A 27,653-nucleotide genomic window follows, 5' to 3' on the forward strand; every position below is an offset into this window, starting at 1 on the left:
GAAGCTATAATAGTAGGTGCTTAATTTAAAAGCAGATGAGAGGAAAGTTGTGTATTATAGGAATGAGTGTTGGCCCAAACAGAGAGCAAACTATTGAGAATTTAGTCAAAATGTGCTGTAGAAAGATGGACAGGTATTATCCAAAGGTAAAAAAAACAAATCAATGTTTTTGTGTAAATATATCTTCTCTGAATAAATTTCTGAGACATAACCTAAACACAGTCATCTTAGCTATTCCATTTAATAACACGTGACATTTATGTATAAGAAGACCCCTCCCCTAATGCAATTTCATTAGCGTGACATGCCTCTCCCCTTTGAATTCTCATATCACCTATATGGAATGGAGCTTATTATTACTACCCTTCTCTGTGCTCCCTCCTCCATACACACTGCCTAGATTTTTTTTTTTTTTTTTGCCTAGATTTTTTTAAGTACAGGGAGGGTGGAACTTTTTCTTAGTTCAAGTGTATAAAAGTGGCCAAAGAAGAATATGAGCCTGGTTTTCTGATTCACAGCCTGATCCTCCTTTCATAAAGGTGCTCTAGCTAGCATTACAATGTGTCTCCTTCAGGGACAAGGCAAACCAAGAAGTGACCTATGAAAGGAATCGACAAACTTATTCCCTACCCACTCAACACACAAACCTGTCCCCAGGAATGTCTCTTCATCGGACGTTGAGTCAGTTGGTCTTCACGGGTCACAAATGTACCTCTAGTAGTGAGACAGCAGCACCTGTTGCATTTGGAGGGAAACCACTGAGAGCCTTTATCAACAGATGGAATTCCCAGCAGGATGTGGGGATTTCCAATTAAAACCAAAGAATGCTTTTGCTTCAGTGAAAGCCTTAAAAACATGTTAAATGTCTCGGATTTTTCATAAGTCTGAGAAAAACCTGCTATTTTGAAAAATGGAGGCATTCTGTGCTTAACATCTTTCTTTCAAAGCAACAGCATGTAAAAACTGAAAAGTCAAAATCAGTATTGGGCTAAGGGAGCAGTTAGAGCTGAGTTGCATTAATTACTGCTGAGCTTGTGTCACAGGGTCAATCAATTTCCCACTTCTGTTCATGGGAAGTTGATCATGCACTGATTTTTATTCACCTTACAAATTATACAGAATTTTAATCAGCTGCTTTTTAGGGAAACTATTTGAAATACAGGTGACATTGATTTTCTACATTTTTTAAAAAAATGATCATTTACTGTGCTGCAAATATAACTTGAAAGGATAAAGTGTTTTCCTTCAGTGGCATTTCTCAGACTTTGCCATTGTCCACAAGCTGAGGACAGGATGGGTGTGGGCTGGGTGTAGGTGTGAGCCCAAGACAGTTACTGTGAAGCACAATTTCTTTGAATTTGTGTAATATCCAACAAAGAGAGAGATTTTTGCATTTCATAACCTGTTCTTGTTTGCTTAATATAAAAATGTTCTAAATTACTTGCTAGCTAAATTATTTAACTGCACCCCCCGAACTCTAAAATATCTACCAGGAAAATTATGCTTGGATTGTAGAGCTGTGTTTATCCTGAGGCATGCTACTGCCTCTCCAAATTCCAAAGGCATGGGAGTTTAGGCACAGTTCTTTTTGCTCCAAAAATGTTCCACTGGGCACATGGGGACAACGGCATAAATGGACAGATGCCTTGTTTTGATGGGTTGCAGGTAAGGAGGATACTTCCTAACTTTTTCATTAAGCCATCCCTAAACTGTAGGGCAGTATTTATGTGATGATTCAGTGGTTTAAAATGAAAACAGCTCTGCCCCTTCAGTCCTACCTAATTCCCAGTCCTGGATCACTTCCTCAACACCCACGCAGCACAGTGCTGCTGGAGGGGGAAGAAGCCACAGTGTATGTCATTTCTAATGGGGTTCAGAGAGCTCCCTGCCATGTTTTCCTCCCTCATGCCAATTACCTGGCATGTTGCACAACAGTCCTGCCAAACCGTTTCTTCTTTTCCCAAGGACAAAGCCCTCCTCCCTCAAGAAGAAGGTCTAGTGTGTGTTAGTGAGAAGATCTCTACTGAGAAGAGCAAGACCACTATCTTCAAGTGTTAGTCTCTTAGTCATGTCCAACTCTTTGCGATCTCATGGACTGTGGCTTCTCAGGCTCCTCTGTCTGTCGAATTCTCCAGGCAAGAATACTGGAGTGGGTTGCCATTCCCTTCTCCAGCAAATCTTTCTGACCCAGGGCTCGAATACCACTTTATTTACTTCCATCTGATTTCCCTTCTTTCTTACCATATTCGGGGACGATTGTTCCCGTTCCTTCCTCAAATCAACCTTCCCACTTGTGTCGTTGGGTCCATCTCCTTCCTCTGGCAAGACCTTACTCACGTCATGATCACAACTCACCAGCATCTCCTGTTCATCTCTATCCTTAGACTAGAAGTGTGTGGGTTCCTCTTGTTGCACTTTGCAAACTCATCTGCTCATAGAGATCTGGTGGGTCATTTAAAAGAGGGAAGGACTAGATGGGGACTGATTCACCCCAAAGCATATGCCTCAGCGAGAAGGAACAGCTATCACTTGGTCCAACTGACTATTGCCATGTGAAAACACAGGCTCTGACTTTTCAAAAGCAGACAGGAATCTAGATTTCCATATGCAATCTGGTAACTTTTAAATGGTGGCCACTAATTAAAAAGATGGAACAATTCAAAAGATGGGTTGAGTGAGTCAACCAAGTACCCTGTGGGCCCCAACCATAATGTCTCCTTTAAACATTCATTGACTCTGCTTCCTGTTTGAATGTTATTCCACTCTCGAAACTTGCCAAACATCTAGTCTATAATTGTTGATTTCTTTTCCACACGCATGACTTCTCTAATCAACTTCTGTATGTTTTGCACTCTGCTTGAAGTGTACTCCTGAGGGTCACCAGGAAGCTTCTGGTCACCAAATACTGGTACACCTGTGCGATGTATGTATCTTTGTGCATCCTTAAAACAGGGGTTCTCAAAGTGCTCCTGGCAGAAGTAATATCAGCATCACCTGGGAACCTTCTAGACATGCAGAATCTCATGTTCCTCCCAAGACCTACTAAGTCAGAAACTCTGAGAGTGAATCCAGCAATTTTGTGTTAATAAGCCCTCCAGGTGAATCTGATGCCTGTAGGTTTGAGAACCACTGCCCTATAATATGGAGAAGGCAATGGCACTCCACTCCAGTACTCTTGCCTGGAGAATCCTATGGACAGAAGAGCCTGGTAGGCTGCAGTCCATGGGGTCGCACAGAGTCGGACATGACTGAGCGACTTCACTTTGACTTTTCACTTTCCTGCATTGGAGAAGGAAATGGCAACCCACTCCAGTGTTCTTGCCTGGAGAATCCCAGGGATGGCAGGGCCTGGTGGGCTGCCGTCTATGGGGTCGCACAGAGTCGGACATGACTGAATCGACTTAGCAGCAGCAGCCCTAAAATATATCTGCCCTTGAGTTCATGGAGGAGGAAGAATTCTGTGTGAGGGAAATTAATCTGTTTGTATCTTGCCCTACAACTTCATTCCCTCTCCTACATGTCAGTGAACATTTCTGCATTGATGGAGCACTTAAAATTTTTTTTAATCTATTTTTCACTGTGCTAGGTCTTCGTTGCTGTGTAGGTTTTCCTCTCGTTGTGGCCAGCGGGGGGTACTCTCTAGTTGCTCCTGGGCTCTAGGGCCCAGGCTCAATAGTTGTGGCACATGGGCTTAGTTGCTCTACAGCATATGAGATCTTCCCAGATAAGGGATTGAAGCTGTGTCTTCTGCATTGGCAGGCAAATTATTTACCACTGAGCCATCAGTGAAGCCCTGATGGAGCACTTTTAAATTAAAGGGTTTTCACACTTTATCATCTACTTTCTGCACATAAGAGTCCTACACATTAGGCAGAGCAAGCCAAAGAAGCTTATGATCTTCATCTGGCCATCTTATAAAAGTGAAAACCAGCAATAAGAGGTTAAGTGATTTCTTAAAATCGCAGTAAGTACAGCGTCAGAGTTAAGACTATTAATCTGGCTTCCTGACATAAATCACAGCTTCTTCTCTTTTTTCTGTGTTTCAGAAATAGCATTTTTTTTTTCTGACTTGCAAGAGTCAACAATATTAGCTGCAGAAAAGCTAGTAAGCATAGAAACTACCATAGAAGAAATGAAAAAACCACCGAGAATTCCATCATCTGTTACTGTACATTTTCTTTACCTTCTTTTCCTTTAAGTGCAAGGGCACACAGGGGCACAGGCGCGGCGCTCTCATCCATCACATGATATCATCAGGAGAGAAGCAGCACCCTTGTCTTCAGAGCCTATGCCAACTTTTGGCATAAATCAGAAGTCTCGAGTATTATTTTCTTTATTTATTGTTCAAAGTTTTAAGCAACTCTGAAAGGAGATGCAAAATGTAAATGAAAAATCAGCTTTGCTGATTTTTTCGAGCAGCCGTGACAGGCAGCATTGTTAAATTGATATGAAAATAGTCAGTATCCCTATGCTCTTAGGGGTGCCAGAGGCAATGTCAACTGCAGAGAGTGAGTATGGGTTCACTCTGACTAACCATAATAAAACCCAATAATAAAAATACTCTCCAATACCATAACAGCCCAGTGTGTTATGGCTCCCGCAATAAGCCAAAAATTAGAAAAATATACCCAAAGGCACACGATGGGAAACTCTTAATTTTTTTATGGACCCAGAGAATTATTTTCCCCTGATTCTGGCATTCCTCTAAAACCCAGTATTCCCTTCTTTACTTCCTTAACTCACATACAGAAATAAAAAGCGAAGGCCCAAAAGCCTGAAGAAGACTCATGCGGAGGTCAAGCAAAGTGCTATTTCTGACAAAAGCCTTTTTTTAGGCATTTAAAGACATTCATTTTTAGCTACATTTGTTTATCTCATTGGTTAGCAAGAACATTTGCAAAGGTGTTCTGAGTTCCTTTGGGGGGTTCTTGTAAAAGTTCCTAACACTACTGGATCTTCACTTCAGAATATAAATCAAACAACGAAACAAAGTTCTATTTCAGAGCAGTGTTAGGGGAACAAAGCCTCCTGACAAGAACAATCCCATTTGTGGAGTGTCTGTTGTGCGTCGGTACCGCACTGGCACTCTTCAGATAGCTGATGTAACCTCTATCTAAAATTGTGAAATATTTTAAACATTCAAAGAGGTATAGCAAATATAATGATCACCTGTGAATCTACCACCTGACATTCAGATTCCAACATTTTGCCATATTGACAATGATTTGAAAGAAATAAAACATTTTTCCTGTTTCCCTCTTTTACCCTCGCCCTCTTTTATCATTCCCATGCACTTTTTATACCTTTCCTGTCTCTCACTCTCAGTATATACATATATACATATGCATGTTTAAAACATTTCTATAAATGGTTTCATAAAGTATATACGCAACTTGCTTTTTTTGCCCTATATTACCTTTTGCAAGTTGATCCATGTACATATAACCTCTTTTTTCTTTTTTAAAATTTATTTTAACTTATTTATTTTTAATTGAAGGATAATTGCTTTACTATATTGTGTTGGTTTCTGCCATATCTCAACATGAATCAGCCATAGGTATACATGTGTTCCCTTCCTCTTGAGCCTCCCTTCTATCTCCCACCCCTCTAGGCTATCACAGGGTTCCTTTGCTGTATGACTCAGGGAGCTTAAACTGGCACACATAACCTCTTTAAGTCTCAGTTTCCCCACCTGTCAGACAGGGACAATGATACTACCTACAACTAGGTTAAATTTAAAAGGTCGTAATTTTTCTGGTGAAGTGTTAGCCCTATGTCCAGTGTGTGATAGGCACTTGCGAGCAGTTAATCACAAACAGCTTATTATTACCTAACATACCATGCTGCCTTTCATGAGGTTAGCCAAAGCAGTTCTCCTTGCCTTCTCTGGCAATTAACATGCCCTAGGAACATCTTCCATGACTCACGAATTTCCACCTACTTCACATGACCCCAGGAGAGAGCAAAGGAGCGTAGCATCATAGGCTGATTAAACACACTTACAATGGTTCAGACACACACGCACAAAGGTGATCTGTGTGCCAGGGACCCACTGGAGCTGCTCTGTATGAATCCATTTCACCCCCACAACTCAGTGCATTTCACGGGTGAGGAAACTGAAGCACAGAGAGGTTAATAATTGCTGCAGACCACAGAGCTAGCGAGTGCTGCCACAGCCGGATGCCAAACTCAGGAAGTCTTCTTTCTGAGCCTGTGCTCAGGGCTGACACTCGCCTGCTTCGCCACCTCTGAGCCTGCATGGTTTTCTCTATTTTCTGGTCTTGCAAAAGCTGCACGTTCACAAAAGAGATCTGCAACAGCAAATGTTATGTGTGCTTCCCAGGGTATTTACTGAATTATTTACTAAAGACAAATACCCAGAGCCATTAGCATTGGACAGCGGCTCACACAGCTCAGCTGAAGCGGATATAAATATGTTGTGCAGGAGAGCAGATCCAAGGTTTCGGCTCTCTGGCTCCCACCAGTCCTCACAGACGAGCAGGGAGATTTCCCTCTTTATCATGAGACACTGGTTTCCTTATGTTCAACCAAACAACAAACCATCATTTGCTTCCCTCTGAAACAACACAGAAGGGAGACAGGAATTTTTAAGACTGGCCTTCCACTGCTGTAGTGGGGTAAGTGGTATAAAAAACCGCTGAGGGCACCTTTATGAGCATGTTTAATTAAACTTCCCTATAGTCCCAGGTGAGCAGTAAGGATTTTGCAGGATCCGATGCTGGATGTGGCTAGTTGGTGTGAAAATTACGGCCTTGTTTATTTAACCCAATTGTTCAGCAATACTGGTCAGCCTCTTTAGGTAAGCTAGGCCCAGTTCTTTTTTGTTGTTCCTTTCCGCGTTTTACCAACACAGCTCAAAGATCTTCCCAGTCTCCCAATGGCATTGGCTAGCCATGAGGGACGAAGCACCTCTAGGTGTAAAAGGAAGGAAGAAGCCCAAGGTACAGTTCAGCTGCAGCAGAGAATAACAGCAGCCCTCCCTCATTTCAAAGGGAGACAGTGAAAGAGGAAGTGAGTTTGTGCTAAACCAAAACAAGAACTTACTTCAAAAAAAAAAAAAAAAGGACCTGCTCCTCTCTGGAACAGGCTGCGGCACCAGATTGTACAACCTCCCTCTCCTGAGACCTTGCGGTACAGGATGTGCCATGTCTGATGGGCACAGCAGCTTCCAGAGTTATTTCCAGATGCTATCAATAAGCCCCTCAGAGTCTCAGGAATCTGCAGGACTGGTGTGTACCTTCCGGACACCCAGGCAGCTCACCCCTCTTCCTTGAGCTCGGCTCAGGTTACTTAGGTGAGAAAGGTTAAATAAACAACAAGGAAAATAAACAGGAACACAATTCAGATCCCCAGAATTCCCTTGAGCAAAACACAGGTATTTACTAATTTGGTTTAAAGCAAATAGAGAAATAGCATACATTTCTTTTGATCTCTGTCCCTGTCTGAATTCTATTAAACCAATCAGGATCTTTTTTTTGACTGTATTTTATATTCGATTGGGTCTTTAAAAAAAAAAAAAAAAAAACAGGTGTTCAAAGGAAAAACCAAATACCACCAGAGGTTAAAAAATACTAAACTGAGTTACTGCCTTGTGGGCTAATAACCAGAGCAAGAGTACTCAGGAAGTGAGTTCGGTTTATCTCCCTGGGCTAAAGGCAAAAGGAGTCCATTATTTCTTATTAGAAGAGATTCTACTCATTACAAGAAATATCTGAGGTAGACAAGGTTTAGGGTAGTCAGATTTACCAAACAGAAATCCAAGATGCTCAGTTAAATTTGTATTGTGGATAAATGCAGAATCATTTTTAGTACAAGCTTGTCACATGTAATTGGGGACATGCTTATACTAAGAAATGATTCACTGTTTACCTAAAATTGGACCAATGCATCATCCAGTATTTTATCTGGCAGTCCTAATTAGGTGAGGATCTTTGGGGTTCAAGGTCATGCAGGAGCAGCTCGTTCACATAGCCACATGTGGGACTTGGTAACATTTTTCTTTCTCAATATTAAGCTGGGGTTGCACAATAGCACATTCTACTACAAGGACCAGAAACCAAACTCTTCCATCTTGGATACCCTTTGTCCAATAAGCCCAGTGGAAGAGTATACTTATTTGAGGGGCAACACATACAGCTCCTAGATCCTCTAGGAACTCAAGTAAGACAAATCTCTGACACCCATGCCTCCCAGACAAGGAGGATCCATTGCTGGTGTCGGGAAGGTGGTTCAAGGAAGGAGACTTTGACAAGACTGATTTCTAGTTTTTGAAGCTGGTTACCAGAGGTTTTCACAGATGTCCAGAAGATGGGCAGATTTACAGAGAAGACTAGGAAGGCTGAGGGGCACAATCCCTCTTTTCCTTCTCAGCTGCCCAGTGAATACCTCTTTCTAAACATCTTCCACCTGGGTAGCCCAAAAGGCTCTCACATGCTGCATGCTCAACACTTCCTTCATTCTCTTCTTCTCCAAACCCACTTGTCCTCCGTTAACTCCTGCCTCAGCTACAGCCAACGTACAAAGGCTCCAACACCCACAGGCTGCCAGCCTCTCTTACCCTGCTGAGTCAAATACCAATGCCTTGCAAGGTTGCCTCTGAGATGTCTCTCCAGTCACACCACCTCCCACCTGTCCCTTAGTTCAAGCTGTCATCACTCCTCACCTCCACATCAGCAGAAAGGTCTTAATGACACCCTCTTCCCCTGCCAGCCATTTCCTCTTTTTTTCTCTTCTCAAAAATGCCCTGGTGGCTCAGATGGTGAAGAATCTGCCTGCAATGCGGAAGACCCAGGTTTGATCCCTGGGTTGGGAAGATCCCCTGGAGAAGGGAATGCCTACCCACTCCAGTATTCTTGCCTGGAGAATCCCATGGACAGAGGAGCCTGGCAGGCTACAGTCCATGGGGTCGCAGAGAGTCAGACATGACTGAGTGACTAACACTCTCAAAAACACAACGTTGAGGATGTTTCTCCATTTCTTAGGGCTTCCCTGGAGGCTCAGTGATAAAGACTCCACCTGCCAATGCAGGAGGTGTGGGTTTGATTCCTGGGTCGGGAAGACCCCTTGGAGGAGGAAATAGCAACTCTAATAACATATTCCGTGGACAGAGGAGCCTGATGCACTATAGTCCATGGGGTCCCATGAGTCAGACATGACTTAGCAACTAAACAGCAGCAGCAGCTTCATTTCTTAAAAACCTAAGTGGCTTTTCATGCCTAGAGAATAAAATCTAACTTGCCTCAGGGCAGGCATACAGGTCCTCCAAGGTTTGGCAGTGGTTTTCATTTCCAGCCTCCTGACCAGCACTTCTCCCCAACAACAGAAGGGCCCCAGCTACCGGCCAGCTGTCTGCCATCTGATGCTCCTTCACGTCAGGATGGCTTTGCACAGACTGTTCTTTTACCTGGAATGTCCTCCATCTACCCTGCGTTTTGTATGGCAAGTCTGTCTTTCCAGACTCTGCTCAAGCAGTAGACCTGCTTCTGTTAAGCTGTTTCCTTCTGTGGGGCAGAGTTAGCTGCTCCCTCTACCCCCACAGCACATGGACCTGCCTTCACTCTGAGACTCACCTTTGCCCTGAGTGTGGCAGGGGCAGGTCTGTCTTCCCCAGAGGATCGATCGTGAGCTCTGGGGGCAGAGACTTGCTAGCTTTATTGAATCCCTGGGACTCTGCATAAGCACTGGCTATAATAATTATAGCAGTACTGATTATTATGGCTAATACCAGCTTACGTGCTAGGCAGTTTTCTAGACCCTTCATCTATTTTAACTCTTTAGTCCTGACAAGAACCCTAAAAACCCAGTATTCTTATTATATCCATTTGCTAGAAGAAACTGAACCCAAATGTGAAGGGCTGGCCAAAGCACCACGTCTGGTGGTTTCAACTCAGCTGGAAAGTAGAAGCACCTGAAAAACTTTGTAAAAACACTGATGCTCAGGCAAAGAATCAGTGACTCAGAACCTTAGGTAGGCAGACCCAGAGGAGCTGGGTGATTCTAATGTACAGCCAGCTCTGACGATCCCTCATCTACTTTCTCCATCCTATGAAACTTGAACCCATGTTGGAGGTAGAGGAGAGAAGCCAGAGAATTTTGGAGGGGGAAAAAGGCAGCCAGACTCTGACAGCTGGGGCTCTAACGTTCTGTGGCCCATGCCCCCAAGTCCCACATGAAACATCAGACCCCAGTAGAAGAGTTCAGCACCAGGGCCACTGGACATGCTGCATCGCCTCCTTCCTGGGCACTGCTGATGAGGACTGTGTTCTTGCCTTAGCACATGCCTGGCTCGAGGTCAGGGGTGGGAAAAGGTGGCAGATATGGCTCCTTTCCAATCTGGGCATGAACTTTACCAGACAACAGAGGAAGGCTCTGGCTGAATTAGACATTTCTGAGCACATGCACTGTGATTCTGCCTAATCTTCTCCAAAGACAGAACTGGCCCTGTTTCTCTTGGTGCACCAGCTGCTTCTCTGAAATCATCCTCTTGCCAAAATTAGAATGTGTACTGCAGTAACTGCTTTCCACGTAGTCAAAGAGTTGTCAAAAGGCAGCATTTGACCTTAAAAATGTTCATTTGATGAGTGCCTGACAGGTATTTAGTGGCATCAGTGCTTGTGGCTTGCCAGGGAAGAAGTAAGAAAAGAACAGAAACTAGAGAAACTTGATGCAGAAAGAATGAGGACTTGATCTGGGATAAGGACAAGAAGGCAGGGGGTTTTGTTTTTCAGATATAAAGACCTAAAAAGGTGAGTTATTATAGAAGTATTAGGAGGAATAAAACACGGGCCCATTGTGGGGTTTATACAGTGCAGGAGAGATCAATTCCAACCCATGAACTGAGGGGTTACAGCCTGACCCCAATGAGGAAAGACATGGACTCCCTATGGCTGAAATAAGAACATGGTGGTACCTTCAAGGGTTAAATCTGTCGGAATGATCATCATGGTGACTGAAGATGCTGTTTAGCACAGGCCATGCAATCCCAGGCAGTTGGATCTGGGCTTAACCCCTTATGCGCTGTGTGCTTAATCACTCGGTCGTGTCTGACTCTAGGGGATCTTCCCAACCCAAGGACTGAATGCAGGTCTCCCACATTGCAGACAGATTCTTTACAGTCTGAGTCACCAGGGAAGCCCAAGAATACAGGAGTGGGTAGACTATCCCTTCTCCAGGGGATTTTCCCAACCTAGGAATTGAACCTGGGTCCCTGCATTGCAGGCAGTCTTTACCAGCTGAGCCCCAGCCCTTTATAAGCTCTGTCATTTTGCGCAAGCTCCTTAAACTCACCGAGCCTTGTTTCCTCATATGCAAAATAGCCTTAATGAATACCTACCTCATGCAATTTTGGGAAAGAAGAATCCACATCAACAATAATAGCTAATACTTCTAAAGGAGGACGGTATGTGTGTGTGTGTCCGCTCGTGCACACACACACACACGCATGCATGTTTGAGTAATCTATTCACTTAATCTTCACAACAATCCTCAGAAGTAAGTATTGTTATCATAACTGTTTTACAACTGAGGAAACTGAGGAACAGAGAAATTAAGTGACTTCCCCAGGTTCATGCTGATAATAAGTGGCTAAGAAAGATTTTGAAACAAGGCAATCTGGTGCCAGTATCTAGGCTCTTACCTGCTATACTATGCTCAAAATTCTCTACATGTATTAGCAGAATAAATGAGGACACATGTCAAATGGAAGACAAATGGAAACGCCAGAATTCTTAAATTTCAGCTTTCCAAGGAGGATTTCCCTAATCTCTCAGGTGCCAGGAGTGGCATTTAGACCTACATTCACTTTTATCTCATCCTCTCCTTTTCTTTGCACACTCTGGCTAGATGGAGAAGAGCCCTGTGGGAAGACACAAAAGCACCTTCTGATGTCCTCAGACCCCCAGTGATTCCCCTGACTCAGCAGGCAGCAAGGACAGGAACACACAGCTGAATCAACCTCATCGAACCACTCTCACTCAACTGATGCTCCGCAAGGACAGCTCACCTAATTTCTCAAGATTCCCAAGTCCCAGAATTTTAAAAACCCTGAATATTTTTTGTGTTGGCAATCAATAAAGCTTTTAAGAATTGAGACAGCTTTATTCTAGAGAGTTCTAAGTGCTGGTGAGCAGAGCTAAGAACATGGAAAATATTAATGAACCTAAACTCTTAACATCCCCAAATAGTGTGTCCACTTCCTATATGATGGAGCACTTTTCATTTATACTGGCACAATCTATTTGTAAGCAACCAGCTTCCTATGATACTGTTTTCATTTCTGTTTTTTAAGGAATTAATTAAATTACATTACTGTAAACAGTGGAATCCGAACCTCCAAGTTTCAGTTTCCTTTATTACTTCCTAATTTAGTATTTCCCCATTTTGTCCATCAAGCAGAGTATCTGCCTACTCAGTCACCACCTCTCTAGAATAAGTTACTTCTTCAAAACTACTATCCTACCAAAGGTATGTACTAGTGAGAAGACAAAGCTGAGGACCAGATTGGCATCCGGTGGCATCTGAAGGTAGATTTGATGGGAAGAGTGAATCTCTTCCTAGATTCACTGTCACTACTGGAGCAGGGGATGCCCTCAAGAGTCCCTTCTGATTCCAGCAATTGGCAGCTGCCAGTCTCTCTCGCTTACTACAACCTCCAAGCTTCTTTGAGAGAACCAAGCAGTATTTATGTAAATGATTGATTAAATTGTATATTTGAACATGCATGCAAGAAAAATAAGTCTTAAGAAAAATAAAGGAAAAACTGGAGCCCCCAAGCCTTTCCACAGTATTGACAATTTAAGCTACATTAGAGATGAGAAGGCTCACTACTTAGCTTTCACCACAGTAAGCCACAGCACTGATTCCTCTGAGATTCTGAAAAAGGGGTCAAAGTGGCAGATTAGGAGGAAGGATTCACATGCCTCCAAGGACCCTGCCCCACTGCCTACCTTCCGGGAACCACAGTCCACCCTTCCTTCAAAATCCAGGTTCTCCAAGAAGAAGCCCTCATAAGCACTCATTCCCTTACCAGGCTGAGTTAGGCAGTGGAGAGGACAGTGAACACAGAGTTTAGAGCATCACAAATTCAGTGAGAGCCTGGCTAGCCACCTCTCTCATCATGTGACTTGAGGCACATCCCCCTCTGAGCCTGGGACTCCTCACTGACACAGGGACTGGCATTCAGCATCTGTCCCATTGGTTCCATCTAGTACACCTTCCTGAGCTGCAAAGGTCAGAAACAACATTTCCAGCCTCCCTTGCAGCTAGGGTACAGGGTGCTATTTGGGTTTAGCTGAGCAGAGACTCACATAACACTGAGAAGGTGAGAGTGAGAGGCTATATCATTGCTACTTCTTCTCTTTCTCCTGGAAATCATGGGGAGAATTTTTTTAATTAACCTGTGGTTTTTAATGACTAGGATCATAACTACTGAATAAAAGGTGAGGCACTGGTGACTTGGTGCATAATGCACAAGTTCCCATGGTGGCTTCCTGATTGCTCACCTTCCTGACTGTGGCAGATACAGCAGCTCTCTGGGCAGACCAGTCTTACTGAGGGGTTCTGGGAGTCATTCCTAGAGACACAGCCTGCTCCTTTCACCCTCCCAGTGATTTCTGTAAGCACCCAGATCAGATCAGATCAGTCGCTCAGTCATGTGCGACTCTTTGCGACCCCATGAATCGCAGCACGCCAGGCCTCCCTGTCCATCACCAACTCCTGAAGTTCACTCAGACTCACATCCATCGAGTCAGTGATGCCATCCAGCCATCTCATCCTCTGTCGTCCCCTTCTCCTCTTGCCCCCAATCCCTCCCAGCATCAGAGTCTTTTCCAATGAGTCAACTCTTCACATGAGGTGGCCAAAGTACTGGAGTTTCAGCTCTAGCATCATTCCTTCCAAAGAAATCCCAGGGCTGATCTCCTTCAGAATGGACTGGTTGGATCTCCCTGCAGTCCAAGGGACTCTCAAGAGTCTTCTCCAACACCACAGTTCAAAAGCATCAATTCTTTGGCGCTCAGCTTTCTTCACAGTCCAACTCTCACATCCATACATGACCACAGGAAAAACCATAGCCTTGACTAGACGGACCTTTGTTGGCAAAGTAATGTCTTTGCTTTTGAATATGCTATCTAGGTTGGTCATAACTTTCCTTCCAAAGAGTAAGCGTCTTTTAATTTCATGGCTGAAGTCACCATCTGTAGTGATTTTGGAGCCCAGAAAAATAAAGTCTGACACTGTTTCCACTGTTTCCCCATCTATTTCCCATGAAGTGATGGGACCAGATGCCATGATCTTCGTTTTCTGAATGTTGAACTTTAAGCCAACTTTTTCACTCTCCACTTTCACTTTCATCAAGAGGCTTTTGAGTTCCTCATCACTTTCTGCCATAAGGGTGGTGTCATCTGCATATCTAAGGTTATTGATATTTTTCCTGGCAATCTTGACTCCAGCTTGTGCTTCTTCCAGTCCAGCGTTTCTCATGATGTACTCTGCATATAAGTTAAATAAACAGGGTAACAACATACAGCCTTGACAAACTCCTTTTCCTATTTGGAACCAGTCTGTTGTTCATGTCTAGTTCTAACTGTTGCTTCCTGACCTGCATACAAATTTCTCAAGAGGCAGATCAGGTGGTCTGGTATTCCCATTTCTTTCAGAATTTTCCACAGTTTATTGTGATCCACACAGTCAAAGGCTTTGGCATAGTCAATAAAGCAGAAATAGATGCTTTTCTGGAACTCTCTTCCTTTTTCCATGATCCAGAGGATGTTGGCAATTTGATCTCTGGTTCCTCTGCCTTTTCTAAAATCAGCTCGAACATCAGGAAGTTCACAGTTCACATATTGCTGAAGCCTGGCTTGGAGAATTTTGAGCATAACTTTACTAGCGTGTGAGATGAGTGCAATTGTGTGGTAGTTTGAGCATTCTTTGGCATTGCTTTTCTTTGGGATTGGAATGAAAACTGACCTTTTCCAGTCCTGTGGCCACTGCTGAGTTTTCCAAATTTGCTGGCATATTGTCCCCCATTAAGACCCTCTTTCTCTAATAGAGTGGCCTCTGTTTTCTGCAACTGAGCCCAGTCAGATATACCTCTGCATCATTCAGAGTGGATATGAGGACTAAAAGACTAAAGAGACACAGTTAAGAACATAAGCTCTGGGCTCAGATGCCCTAAGCTTAAACCCTGGCCCTACTTCTTGCTCTATAACTATGAGCAAGTTCCTTAATCCCCAATTACTACACGATGGGGTTATCACAGATCACATGAGTGATGCATGTAGAATGCTTGCCACAGTATTTGGTCCTTAGCAGGAATTCAGTAAATGTTAGCTTCTTTTTGTCCCAAGTTCCTATAGAACCCTCTGTACCCCTCTACTACAGCACTTGTATTGATTAGCCCTCTGTGAACACAAAGCCAGAGGACTGTCTGTCATGTGGGAGTAAAAAGTACAGGAAAATCCCAAATTCAAAACAAAATGACTTGGGAGTAACCTTAAAGAAGGAGAATTGAAAGTGACTGTAACTAAGATGAAACTTAACAGTCTATATTGTACCCTGTTATGAAGATACAGTGTGAACAGGTGGTCAGGTACAGCACAGAGAGGCTAAAGTATTGCAATGAGATGGAGTTGGCCAGGCCTGTCCAAGGGCTCTCAAGGGTAGAGAAATCTTGGCTGAGCAAGTGTTTCTCTTTGCTCGGTAAGGTCCTCCCAGCTGCGGTAAGAGTCTGTCAAGCGTTTTCTCAAAGCATCACTTCTTGAATCCATGGTGATGCTATCATCTGACAGAGGCCACATCAGACCAGTCAACTTGACAGTTTAATTCCTCATTTTAAATTGATATATTGTCACCCTGATTATGATAATTTGGTTTTCTAAGTACTTGTCTACTGGGGGATAATAAGGCACTGATTTGTTGATTTGGGCTTTCCTTTCGATTTTAGAGATGTAGCTCTCATTGTATTTTAATGGGCTCTAATTGGATTTGTATTAATAGAGAGCAGTCATAATGAGCTTGGGCAACGTAAGTCCACCTCCAAGAGACAATCCCTTTGCAATGGGCCATTACAATCAGGGTTATGAGTCCACTGGGCCGAGAGCCAGGCTCCTGCCCATGGCAGATCACTGAGGCAAATGCTACTGCTTCCTGTGCACTGTGTCATCAGCTGTAATCTTCAAACTTGAGCATCCAAACTATACGCAATGATCTGCTTTCACATCTATGTAAGCTCCTGGTGTGCGATGGCCATGCTTCAGTCAGAGTTCACCTCCAAATTCCCACCTGAGTGCCAGGCACATACACAGTTGATATATAATACATACTGGATACATAAATCCCTAAACACATGGATGTGTCCTTCTGTAGAGGAGGCCTTTTTTGAACTATAGAAACAAAGAGAAAAAGAAAATTCCAAAGCATTTCCAAGAAGAGGGAAATCATGGGCTTAAATGTTCTGTGGTGATTCTTTGAAAATACTCAAAACCTAGCTATTGATATTCCAGTATTTTTGGATAGCTCTTTATTTCATGTTGCTATCATGGGTGGATTAGTTTTCTACTGCAGTATAACACATTTCCACAAATGTCAAGGCTTACAAAAACATCCATTTATTATCTCCCAGTTTACACAGATCAGGAGTCCAGGCACAGAATGATGCAGGTAGGCTCTTAGTTTGGGCAAGAATGTTATTGCTGCTGCTAAGTCACTTCAGTCCTGTCCGACTCTGTGTGACCCCATAGACGGCAGCCCACCAGGCTCCCCCATCCCTGGGATTCTCAAGGCAAGAACACTGGAGTGGGTTGCCATTTCCTTCTCCAATGCATGAAAGTGAAAAGTGAAAGTGAAGTCGCTCAGTCGTGTACGACTCCTAGCGACCCCATGGACTGCAGCCTACCAGGCTCCTCCATCCATGGGATTTTCCAGGCAAGAGTACTGGAGTGGGGTGCCAATGCCTTCTCCAATGCATGAAAGTGAAAAGTGAACGTGAAGTCGCTCAGTCGTGTCTGACCCTAAGCATGGACTGCAGCCTACCAGGCTCCTCTGTCCATGGGATTTTCCATGCAAGAGTACTGGAGTGGGGTGCCATTGCCTTCTCCGAATGTTATTAGGTGACAACTAACTTACTGGGGGCGAATAGAGGATGAGATGGTTGGATAACATCACCGAGTCAATGCATCTTGAGCAAGCTCTGGGAGATGGTGAAGGACAGGGAAGCCTGGTATGCTGCAGTCCCATGGGGCTGCAAAAAGTTGAACACGAATTAGTGACTAAATAATAATTTCCCTTTGGCAAGCACTAAAGATTATACTGGAGGTCCAGATTATTCTGGAACTAGAAAACCAGATTTTTATTTTTTGTTTTTCTGGTTTTATTTCAGACTAGGCTCTTTGGAAGAGGTCTTGACCCAAATGTGTTCATCTCAGGCAGAGAAAGACCACCTTTCTAGAGTCCTCCTAGAAAAAGTACAAGTTCAGGAGAAACTGTGAGGGGAGAGGGCAATGGTATCACAAATGAGTAAGACTAGAGCTTGGAATCCATGCCTCAGGCTTCCACTGCAACCTCTAAAAACAGAAATGAAAAAAAGAAAAAAAGAAAATTCTCTGGCAGTCTAGTGGTTAGAACTCTGTGTTTTCACTGCTGAGGACCTGGGTTCAATTTCTGGTCAGGGAACTAAGATCCCACAAGCCACATGATGTGGCCAAAAGAGAAAAAAGAAAAGAAAGAAATGCTTACCTCAAAATACTGCAGTCAATGTACTCAATTGGCCAACTCACAACTGGAACAACCGACGGGCCAAATGATGGTAAATTGTAAATTATCTGCAGGCAAGGGTTGTGTCTCATTTATCTTTGTACCCCAAGAGGCAAGCAAGGGTCTGTCATGCATTTAGCACGGTGCATGCTGATAAAACTGAGGATTTTTTTTTTCTAATTTTATTTTATTTTTAAACTTTACATAATTGTATTAGTTTTGCCAAATATCAAAATGAATCCGCCACAGGTATACATGTGTTGGACAAAACTAAGCACGGTTGCAAAATAAATGGTGGCATTAAAATATTATCAACACTCAGAAAACTTCACTGATTCATAAATTTAGCTGCAAAGAGAAAAGGAAAAAAATTCTAGAGTAATTTCTTTTATTTGGCTTCTTCTGCCTCTTCTCCTCCCCTTCTTCCTCTTCCTTCTTCTTGCTTTAAATAATGATCACCTAATGTTGTTTTTTTCTTTGTCAGAAAGTGGATACAAAACAGAAACAATCCTTTGATAGTCTAAAAACAGCTTGAAGGAAAGGTGAAACTCAGAACTGAAATAAAGAGATACCCCCATATACCCCCATATGCCAATGGGATTTTTCAGTCTTTTAAAATCACAAAGAACCCGGTAAAGATCTTGACAAAGATCTAGACATACCAGAGAAACTTGAGATTTCACCACTGTGTCTATGTTAGGGTAATTTCAATATCAAACAGGAAGAGGTGGTGACAGTAGGATGGCGGAGTTGGTACCTTTTGCGGTTCCCACAGGGAGTGACAAAACCTTGCTTGTGTGGGGACTGAGCTCTGGACCCATGGCCGAGGCCTTCATTCTCTGTTCACAGTCTTCTCCCAGTTCGGCCTTCTGTATTCGGTCCAAGTCTTCCCAAACGCAGCAGTGGCCGGTCCTGGATTTTATGCCGTCATCAAGTTTTATTCAGCGAGGGATGCTCACAGAGCCCAAAAGGCATGCAACCAGAAGCAGCTTTTCCAGAAATCTCCAGGGAAGATTTCGTCTTGGCACCCAACATAAGGTGGTTCAACACAACGCCCTTGCCCTAAACAGCTCCAGATGCCAAGAATTGGCAAATTACTACTTTGGTTTCAATGGATGGTCAAAAAGGATCATCAAGCTTCAGGATCTTTCTGACCCTGAAGAAGAAAGGGAAAATGAAGATATTGTGGCACCTCTTCAGAGGCAAAGCCTGAAGTTCTTCTGTGCTTTAGAGGTGGTGTTGCCATCCTACGAGTGCAGAAGTCCAGGAGTTGGCATGGCTGAGGAACCTTTGGATAACTTGAAAGAAGGGCCATTATCACTCCTTATGAAAAGGAAGAAAACCCAGAAGCTTGCTATTCAGAAGGCTAAGACAGATGGATTCCAGAAACTGCAGATTGTGGTTTTAGAGTATGTCATGAGAAATGCTGGGCTGGAAGAAGCACAAGCTGGAATCAAGAATGCCGGGAGAAATATCAATAACCTCAGATATGCAGATGACACCACCCTATGATAGAAAGTGAAGAGGAACTAAAAAGCCTCTTGATGAAAGTAAAAGAGGAGAGTGAAAAAGTTGGCTTAAAGCTCAACATTCAGAAAACTAAGATCATGGCATCTGGTCCCATCACTTCATGGGAAATAGATGGGGAAACAGTGTCAGACTTTATTTTCTGGGCTCCAAAATCACTGCAGATGGTGATTGCAGCCATGAAAATTAAAAGACGCTTACTCCTTGGAAGGAAAATTATGACCAGCCTAGATAGCATATTCAAAAGCAGAGACATTACTTTGCCAACAAAGGTCTGTCTAGTCAAGGCTATGGTTTTTCCAGTGGTCATGTATGGATGTGAGAGTTGGACTGTGAAGAAAGCTGAGTGCCAAAGAATTGATGCTTTTGAACTATAGTGTTGGTGAAGAGTCTTGAGAGTCCCTTGGACTGCAAGGAGATCCAACCAGTCCATTCTAAAGGAGATCAGTCCTGGGTGTTCTTTGGAAGGAATGATGCTAAAGCTGAAACTCCAGTACTATGGCCACCTCATGTGAAGAGTTGACTCATTGGAAAAGACTCTGATGCTGGGAGGGATGGGGGCCGGAGGAGAAGGGGACAACAGAGGATGAGATGGCTGGATGGCATCATTGACTCAATGGACGTGAGTTTGAGTGAACTCTGGGAGTTGGTGATGGACAGGGAGGACTGGTGTGCTGCAGTTCATGGGGCTGCAAAGAGTCGGACATGATTGAGCGACTGAACTGAATATGCAAATGGTGTTCCTTATATGCACTCAGAATTCCTTAAACTGAAAAGCCTGGTGGCTGTAGTTTGCCTTGAGGGAAGCTGTGTAGTCCAAAAGGTACATAGGCCAGTAAAATTCTCTCCAAAGCTTTGTTCATTGTATCTGGTAGAATTTTGGTCCCAAGTAGTAGACACTTGCCTCGCTTCTAATATGACATTTCCTGTATAGTCCAGTGGTATCTATCCCCGGTTTGAACTCACTTTGATCCCTCCTTAATGCCTTCCTATTTAATCATATTGTGATTGAACAGTTTTGTTTCCACAGCTTTTACTGCATCATTCCTTAGTTCTTATTTCTAAGATCATAAAGGTTTTTGAACCCCCCCCAAAAAAACAGGAAGAATTAGTTTATAGAGCATAAAAGAAAATAACCTATGACCTGCCCATGGAGCTAAGTCTAGCCTTTTGCCTGAAGTGAGTTGGTAAAGAAGACAGACCCAAGGAGGGCCTATCAACCCCAGACCCCGTCACCCTTTGCTCATCCCCATGAACATGACACAAGCTTTCCTCTGGAAGAGGGAAGGAAAGAACAACCATCAGCAACCTGTCGGCAGAGTCAGAAGGCTGTACTGGACTTGCAATTGGGACTATTTCATGTGAAATTCTGACCTTCTCTAGTTTGTTCCCCATCAGTCTTCAATGAAAAACAAATAAACCTAAGATTTAGAATATAGCATTATTTGGAAAATCAACTGTCCTTGCTAAAAAGGAACAAGAGAGTATGGTTTCCTTCTGTGGTCTTTGGGACCGAAATTTCCTATGGGAGTAGCATACATCGTGATTCAATGGAGTTGGATTATGGGCCTGAGGGCCCAAGGGGAGGGGAGACCCCTGCCAGGTTTGGTTTGTTTTCAGTAGGGAAGCTGATTCCTCTTAAAGAGCACCACGTCCAATACCTCAAGACAGTTATTTTACACCTTACCAATCATTGGGGCTCACTGATAATTCCTGCTGATAAGGCAAGCTGCAACTAGAATACATCCTCTAGTTCTACTGCAGTATAATCATCTCTTCACCTTGCCTCATTAGCTTACCCCATCCTGCAATGCACCTTTCCTCGGAGGCTCCTGGGAGAGACTGTAAAAAGTGCTTGCACAGCTATTTTGTGTCAAGATAGCGATCAATATGCAGCGTACTGATTTATGTTGAGACTTGCATCTTGTCGAGCAAAGGGAAATCAAGAACAATGAGCTTACTTGGAGGTCCTACAGTTTATCAAGAAAATCAAACAAAAGACAACCATAAACAGGCACCTAGACCTGGAATATAAAGCATAAACTTCCACTTAGCTTCTGAGTCTTTCTTACTATGCCTGCCATATGGTAGCAAGTTGGCGTAACTTAAATATCAGAGGACCTTGTTTTGAAATTCCACAACCATATCTGGTTTCTCGGTATAGGTGTCCAACATGCCAACAGATGGTGCCCGGCATTTTACCCATTAAACTCTATGATCTCCATAACCATTTAATAATGAGATTGGACCAGATAAGATCAGAGAGCAGATTTTCATTCTGCACAGAGATTCTGCCAGCTTTTCAACTGCAAAGTGAATTTATGGAGTAAAAGCCTCTGAAATTATCCCATAAAAACAGAGCTATAAGCAATATTCTGCAGTCAGTTTTCGAGAATAAAGTGTTTGGAAGAAAAAAAAAGGCAGCAATGCAGCCATATGGACACTCTCGCTTGAAAGATGAAAAATTGAGAATGTAGCAACAGATCACTTAAAATAATTGGTAACCATCCTTTAAAGTGAAAAATGCTTTGGTTGCCCTTGGTTTGCCATCAATAATTCATTCAGTAATTGTTTACTGAGCATCTATTATTCTGAGCACAGAAGTACACTTCTGTGTAATAGGGATTCGAGTGTGAACAAAATAAATTCCTGTCCTGATAAAGCTTCTGTTTCACTGACTTCTATATTTCTACCATAAACCATGTACTGGCATACCTTGGGCCCCTGAGGGAGGGAGAAAGTCACCCTTTAGGCCACTGACTGCAGATAAATGCCCTGCTGTATCCTGTAGTTTAAAAAAAAAAAAAAAAAAGTGGTCTTTTAAAAATAAGATGGGCTAATGTTAATCACTCTGCTTCTTGGCTTCCCAAGCAGGACAGATTTTTGTAAGTTAGTCTGATTCACGCAACTTCATTTTGTTGAATGTCTGTATGATCGACAGATGATTTTTATTACTCATCAGAGCACTTTCCAATCAAATTTTGGAACTCTGTTGCTTCCGATTTTACTGAGAAAACTGAAACAAAAGAAGAACGTCCACAAATCTCTCCAACATACTCACTCATTACCTGCAGCTGTGCCATTACCTGGCTTCCCCGCTTACTAAGTCAACCCTCCCATTTGTACCCTGAATCTCCTATTCCTTTCCCACTTAGGGGCATGGCCACAACAATCTTCCCCTTTTTGCATCTTCCGATCTCCCCGCTTTGCTATGTCATTGCTGCTGCTGCTGCTAAGTTGTTTCAGTCGTGTCCAACTCTGTGCAACCCCATAGACAGCAGCCCACCAGGCTCCCCCATCCCTGGGATTCTCAAGGCAAGAACACTGGAGTGGGTTGCCATTTCCTTCTCCAATGCATGAAAGTGAAAAGTGAAAGGGAAGTCGCTCAGTCATGTCTGACTCTTAGCGACCCCATGGACTGCGGTGTACCAGGCTCCTCTGTCCATGGGATTTTCCAGGCAAGAGTACTGGAGTGGGGTGCCATTGCCTTCTCCGGTTATGTCATTGCTACAACCACACAAATGTGCTGTTCTTTCTTCCACTTAAGACAATTTTTAAACCAAAATTTTCTCCTGGCTTGCACCCATTTATTTGTTTCCCTTTACAGGTATCTCTAATTCCTACTTGCTCATTCCTTGAATCCACTTTACCCTGGTTTTCGCCCAGCTCACTCCACCAAAACTGGTCTTGTCAAATAACCAGTGACCTCCTCAAGGCTAAATCTGATGTTCAGTTCTCTGTCTTCACCCTACTGGGTCACCAATTGATGTAATCACTTCCTTTCCTTTGAAATGCATTCTTCACCTGGCGTCCCCATTCTCCAGGTTTTCTTCTTTCCTCCCTGGCTGCCACTTCTCAGGCTCCTTTGCTGGCTCCTACTCCTTTTTCTCCCATTTCAATGCTGCAAACACCAAGACTCAAGTCTTCAACCTCTTCTCCTTATCTACATTCACTCCCAGGTGATTTTCTTCAGTCCCATGGCTTTACACACTATCTAGAGTCTTATGATTTCCGAACGTGCACTTCTAATCTGAATTTCCGACTCATCTCTAACTGCCTACTCAACATACCATTTAGTGTTTAACTTAACCATTTAAACCACAGACTTAAATCCAAAATTTAACTCCTATCTTCCACTTGAAACCTGCTCCTTTGAAGTCTTTCCATCTCAATAAATGGCAGTTCCATTCATCCAGTTACTTAGGCCAAAACTTTTGGTATCACCTTTGATTTCTCTCTCTCTCTTTTTATCATACCCTGCATCTAATCCATCAGCAAATGCTGTTAGCTCTACCCTCAAGAGAGATCCAGAATATGATGACTTTTCAGTGCCTCTGTTGTGGCCACACTGGCCAAGCTGCCATCATCATCAACCTGAGTCATGTCACCAGTTACATAAATATGTAGGACATCCCTCTCCTACCCTACAACCTGTCATGAAAGCTTTAAGGCTCTAGCACAAGGCTCACTGAACACGACTCAGACTCTCTCAATGTTTCTGTAGGTATTATCCTCATTATAACACTTTCACATCCATAGCTGTCATGAAAAGGTAAAGCACTCTGTTTTGGATTTGCAGTTACTCCCAATGGATATATTTCTGTATGGTTTTGTAGTTCTTCTGATTCTTGTTGCCACTGAACATCATACTGATGTGATCTACAGAGCAGCATGTGTATGTATGTGTGTGTGTGCCTGCTCAGTCATGTCTGACTCTTTGTGACCCCGTGGGCTGTAGCCCCACCAAGCTCCTCTGTCCATGGAATTCTCCAGGCAAGAATACTGGAGTGGGTTGCCATTTCCTTCTCCAGGGGATCTTTCCGACTCAGGGATGGAACTTGCACCTCTTGTATCTTCTGCATTGTCAGGCGGATTCTTCACCATTGAACCACCTGGGAAGTCCCACGAGGCAACATATGCCTTTTATACGTGTACTGCCTGGAGCCACATGGCTGAGGAGGAAGAGAGGCCATGAGTCCTGGGAGGCCCTGTATCTGCCTACACAGAGGAGATGGCACCTTTCTCTGCACAAACATGTCTTCTGCTCATCAAGTCCTGCACCTATAGAGCTGTACACTTGAGGGGTGTGTGTGCTTTTCTAATAGGTCTGCTCAGAGCAGGGAGCCTTTTTTAACCTGCTTAGAAACACTGAATAGGCCAGTAGCAGACTTGGCTATCTGGTTTCCCTGGTGGTGGTAGGGGTAAAAAATCTTCCTGTCAATGCAGGTCGACATAACAGACGCGGGTTCAATCCCTGGGTTGGGAAGATCCCCTGGAGGAAGAAATGGCAACCCAGTACAGTATTCTTGCCTGGAGAATCTGATGGACAGAGGAACCTGGCAGGCTACAGTCCGTGGGGTTGCAAAGAGTTGGACACGACTGAAGCAACTTGGCATAGCACAGACTTGGCGGTCACTGTGCACACAGGAGTCTAACCCAACTCAGAACCCTGTCCAGCCCCTGCCCAAACAATTCACATTTGCTGCTTCTAAATTCTTTATGGCTGGAAAATCAGGCAACTTAATTTATTTGAATTTTGTATATGATAAAATAAACAGACTCTTATAAAGAGTCTCAAGAAGCTGTTTTATGATTAAGTGTCTAAAATTAGAACATCAATCTTCTGGTATCTCAAAAGTATTTGAGTTGCTCAAAATTGGTATTTGGTTGCTCAAAAGTCCTTTTGACTTTGGATCTTGGCTCTGTTATGGACATCTAGATACTGAACTTCCAGATAAGTGGAAGTTTATGGGACTGCAATTATATACAAATATAGATTGTCAGAAAGTGCTTTATTGATCTCTCAAGCTGACTTCATGAACAGTTTTTCAGGATGTTCACATTCAAGCAATTCCTTCTCTAAAGACAATTTATTTGAACCCTACACTAAAAATGTGCTTGAAATCACTCTAATCCTATTTTTTTAATATTCTCACTCAGCACTTGCCACTGTCTCTTCATGTCTGTGGTTTCATTCGAACGTGAGCTCAGATATCCCCTCATTAATTATCACACTATCCTATGAGACAACAGAAAAGCCATCTGCTCTCATTTTTTGATGTAGAAAATTGGGGACAGATAAACACATATAACTCATGAAATGTCAGAGCATTTAATGAGGTTGTAGGAACATAAACATATTTAAAAAGAGGTGTATAAAAACTAAAATTTAACAATGACCATCCAATGAGTCAGAAAGATACTCAGACAAACATTTTTTAACTGCTGGGTCAGGTTAAGGTTAAAGAGAGAAAAGAGGTGTTCACAGAACACAAAATACTTAATATTATTTTTTTTCAGGTAGCTTAAAAAAAACCTCTTTAAACCTCTATAACCCAACTCTGAGGACCTTAATAATTTTAATGAGAAGCTCCATGCTGATCATATCCAAAACAAGCTATTCAACTATGGGTCCAATCTGTGATTCACATTTGCAAGAATCTGAACTGAAATGGTCATATGAGACTCTGAGCAATTTTACTAAAAACAAATAACCTAAAGCATGTATTGGGGCTGCTGAGAGGAAGCAGGCAGTGCTCAGGAGAGGCACTTGGCAGAAACTCAGATCCAAGGTGATCATGGGCTGAGCATCACTGGCAATACCACTCACTTGGGGCTGGTCTCCCAGAGCCACACAGTGAAATGAGATAGAGCTGGATTAATTTTTAGCACAGTTTTTGATTATCCACCAGCAAAGCATGTGGTGCTATTTCCCAGGGCATTTCAATTCTTCTTCCTAAAGCACAACACTATCTTATCCTGTTCTATTTATTTTTCTTAAGTGTCTGTGACTTGCAGAGCATTAAGATGCCAAAACATATGTTTCCTAAGCCTGTTCTCACTTCTCACCTTTACTTAGACTTTCAAGGTCAGAGCTATTTGTGGCTATCTACTTAATTGTACTTCAAATAAAAGGCAGCAGAAAACAGCAGATTTGTGATGGCCCTTCAAAGTAAGCATCAAATGAGCAGCCTGTCACATCTGAACCTATTTAAATAAATCAGCCTCTTGTTCACAGCCCCCAAACTCCATCCACCATGCCAGCAGTCACTGTGCAGCTGAAGCAAGCTAGCAGCAAGAGGGGGGATGTTTCCTGGACCCCCTGAAAATCACTGGAGCTTTGAATCAACTGGGCATTTTTGTGCACAGCAGGATTGCATGGCCAAGTTCTGTTTACCCTCGGAGTGTGCTCATTAATTAGGTTTGTGCAATTACAATTCATGCTAGGCAATGACAAAGTAGATCATTACTAGTATTATTATTATTTACTGTATGCAGCTCCATATACTTATAAAGCTTTGTTCAAAATGGATGCAAATGCTCCCAGGACCTGGAGTGGGAAAAGTTATAGGCTTTGGGACAGAGCGGGTAGATGGGCAGGATTGGCCCCTAACCAAGATCTATAAAGCTAAGTACCAAGGTTCAAACAACATCATGTAAGCAAAGTTCACATCTGAGAATGAAGGACTGTGATTTGACTGCTTTCCTGACAAGGCTCCTGGATAATATGTTGGGAAAGGGATTTGATAATAAGAAACACTTGTAGACAATACAGAGAAGGATCAGCAGTACCTTTAAAAGGGTGATGTAGCAACTAGACAACGAACATCCTGGGTCCAGTGTTCAAGTAGATTCATGTTCCCAGGTTCTCTATAATCAACAAGTCCTGAACCTCAAATGACCCCTAAATCCTCCTCCAGTCCTTAGCTTCAAGGGGATCAAGCTTTTCCCAAGACTAACTTAAGGGAACAGGCAGCTTTAGGGTTGATCCAAGGTTCCAAAGCACTAAATTGATGCCGGGAGAACAATATGCAACAGCACAGAAATGGTCCCAGTCTAGAAGCTGCCCCATCCACGCAACATACTCCTTATTCCACAGAACAGAAGAAATTTATGATCACATATATGGTAAGGGACTTCCATCCAGAATATATAAAGAACTCAGACTCAGAAGTTAGGCAAATAACCCAATTTTTAAGTAAGCAAAGGATGTGGACAGACATTTCCCCAAAGAAGATATACAAGTAGCCAAGAAGTTCATAAAAAGATGTTTAACATCATCGTCCTTCAAGAAAATGCAAATCAAAATCACAATGAGATACCACTCCACACCCACTTTGTTGTTGTTGTTTAGTCGCTAAGCTGTGTCTGACTCTTTGCGACCGCATGGACTGCAGCCTACCAGGCTCCTCTATCCATGGGATTTTCCAGGCAAGAGTACTGGAGTGGATTGCCATTGTCTTCTCCTACATAAGCCACTAAGTTTTATGACTGATTTACACCCAGACTTTTTTTTTAATCATGAACACCTCACCACCACCATTAGTAACCTTCCAACAGGTATTCAGTACCCTTTT

The 27,653-nt window shown here is 43.0% G+C and overlaps 1 protein-coding gene and 2 pseudogenes across 2 annotated transcripts in view; 1 reads left to right on the forward strand and 2 right to left on the reverse strand.

Moving 5' to 3' along the window:
• LOC138988940 (CXADR-like membrane protein pseudogene) overlaps positions 1–13,037 on the reverse strand; it is a 149,668-nt pseudogene extending 136,631 nt beyond the window's left edge.
• Positions 1–27,653, reverse strand: part of SLC24A2 (solute carrier family 24 member 2) — a 279,119-nt gene that overhangs the window by 237,913 nt on the left and 13,553 nt on the right. The window lies entirely within an intron of this gene.
• Positions 18,511–22,913, forward strand: LOC102281912 (RAD52 motif-containing protein 1-like; annotated as a pseudogene).

This window comes from Bos mutus, chromosome 8, assembly GCF_027580195.1.
Source record: "Bos mutus isolate GX-2022 chromosome 8, NWIPB_WYAK_1.1, whole genome shotgun sequence".
NCBI lineage: Eukaryota > Metazoa > Chordata > Mammalia > Artiodactyla > Bovidae > Bos > Bos mutus.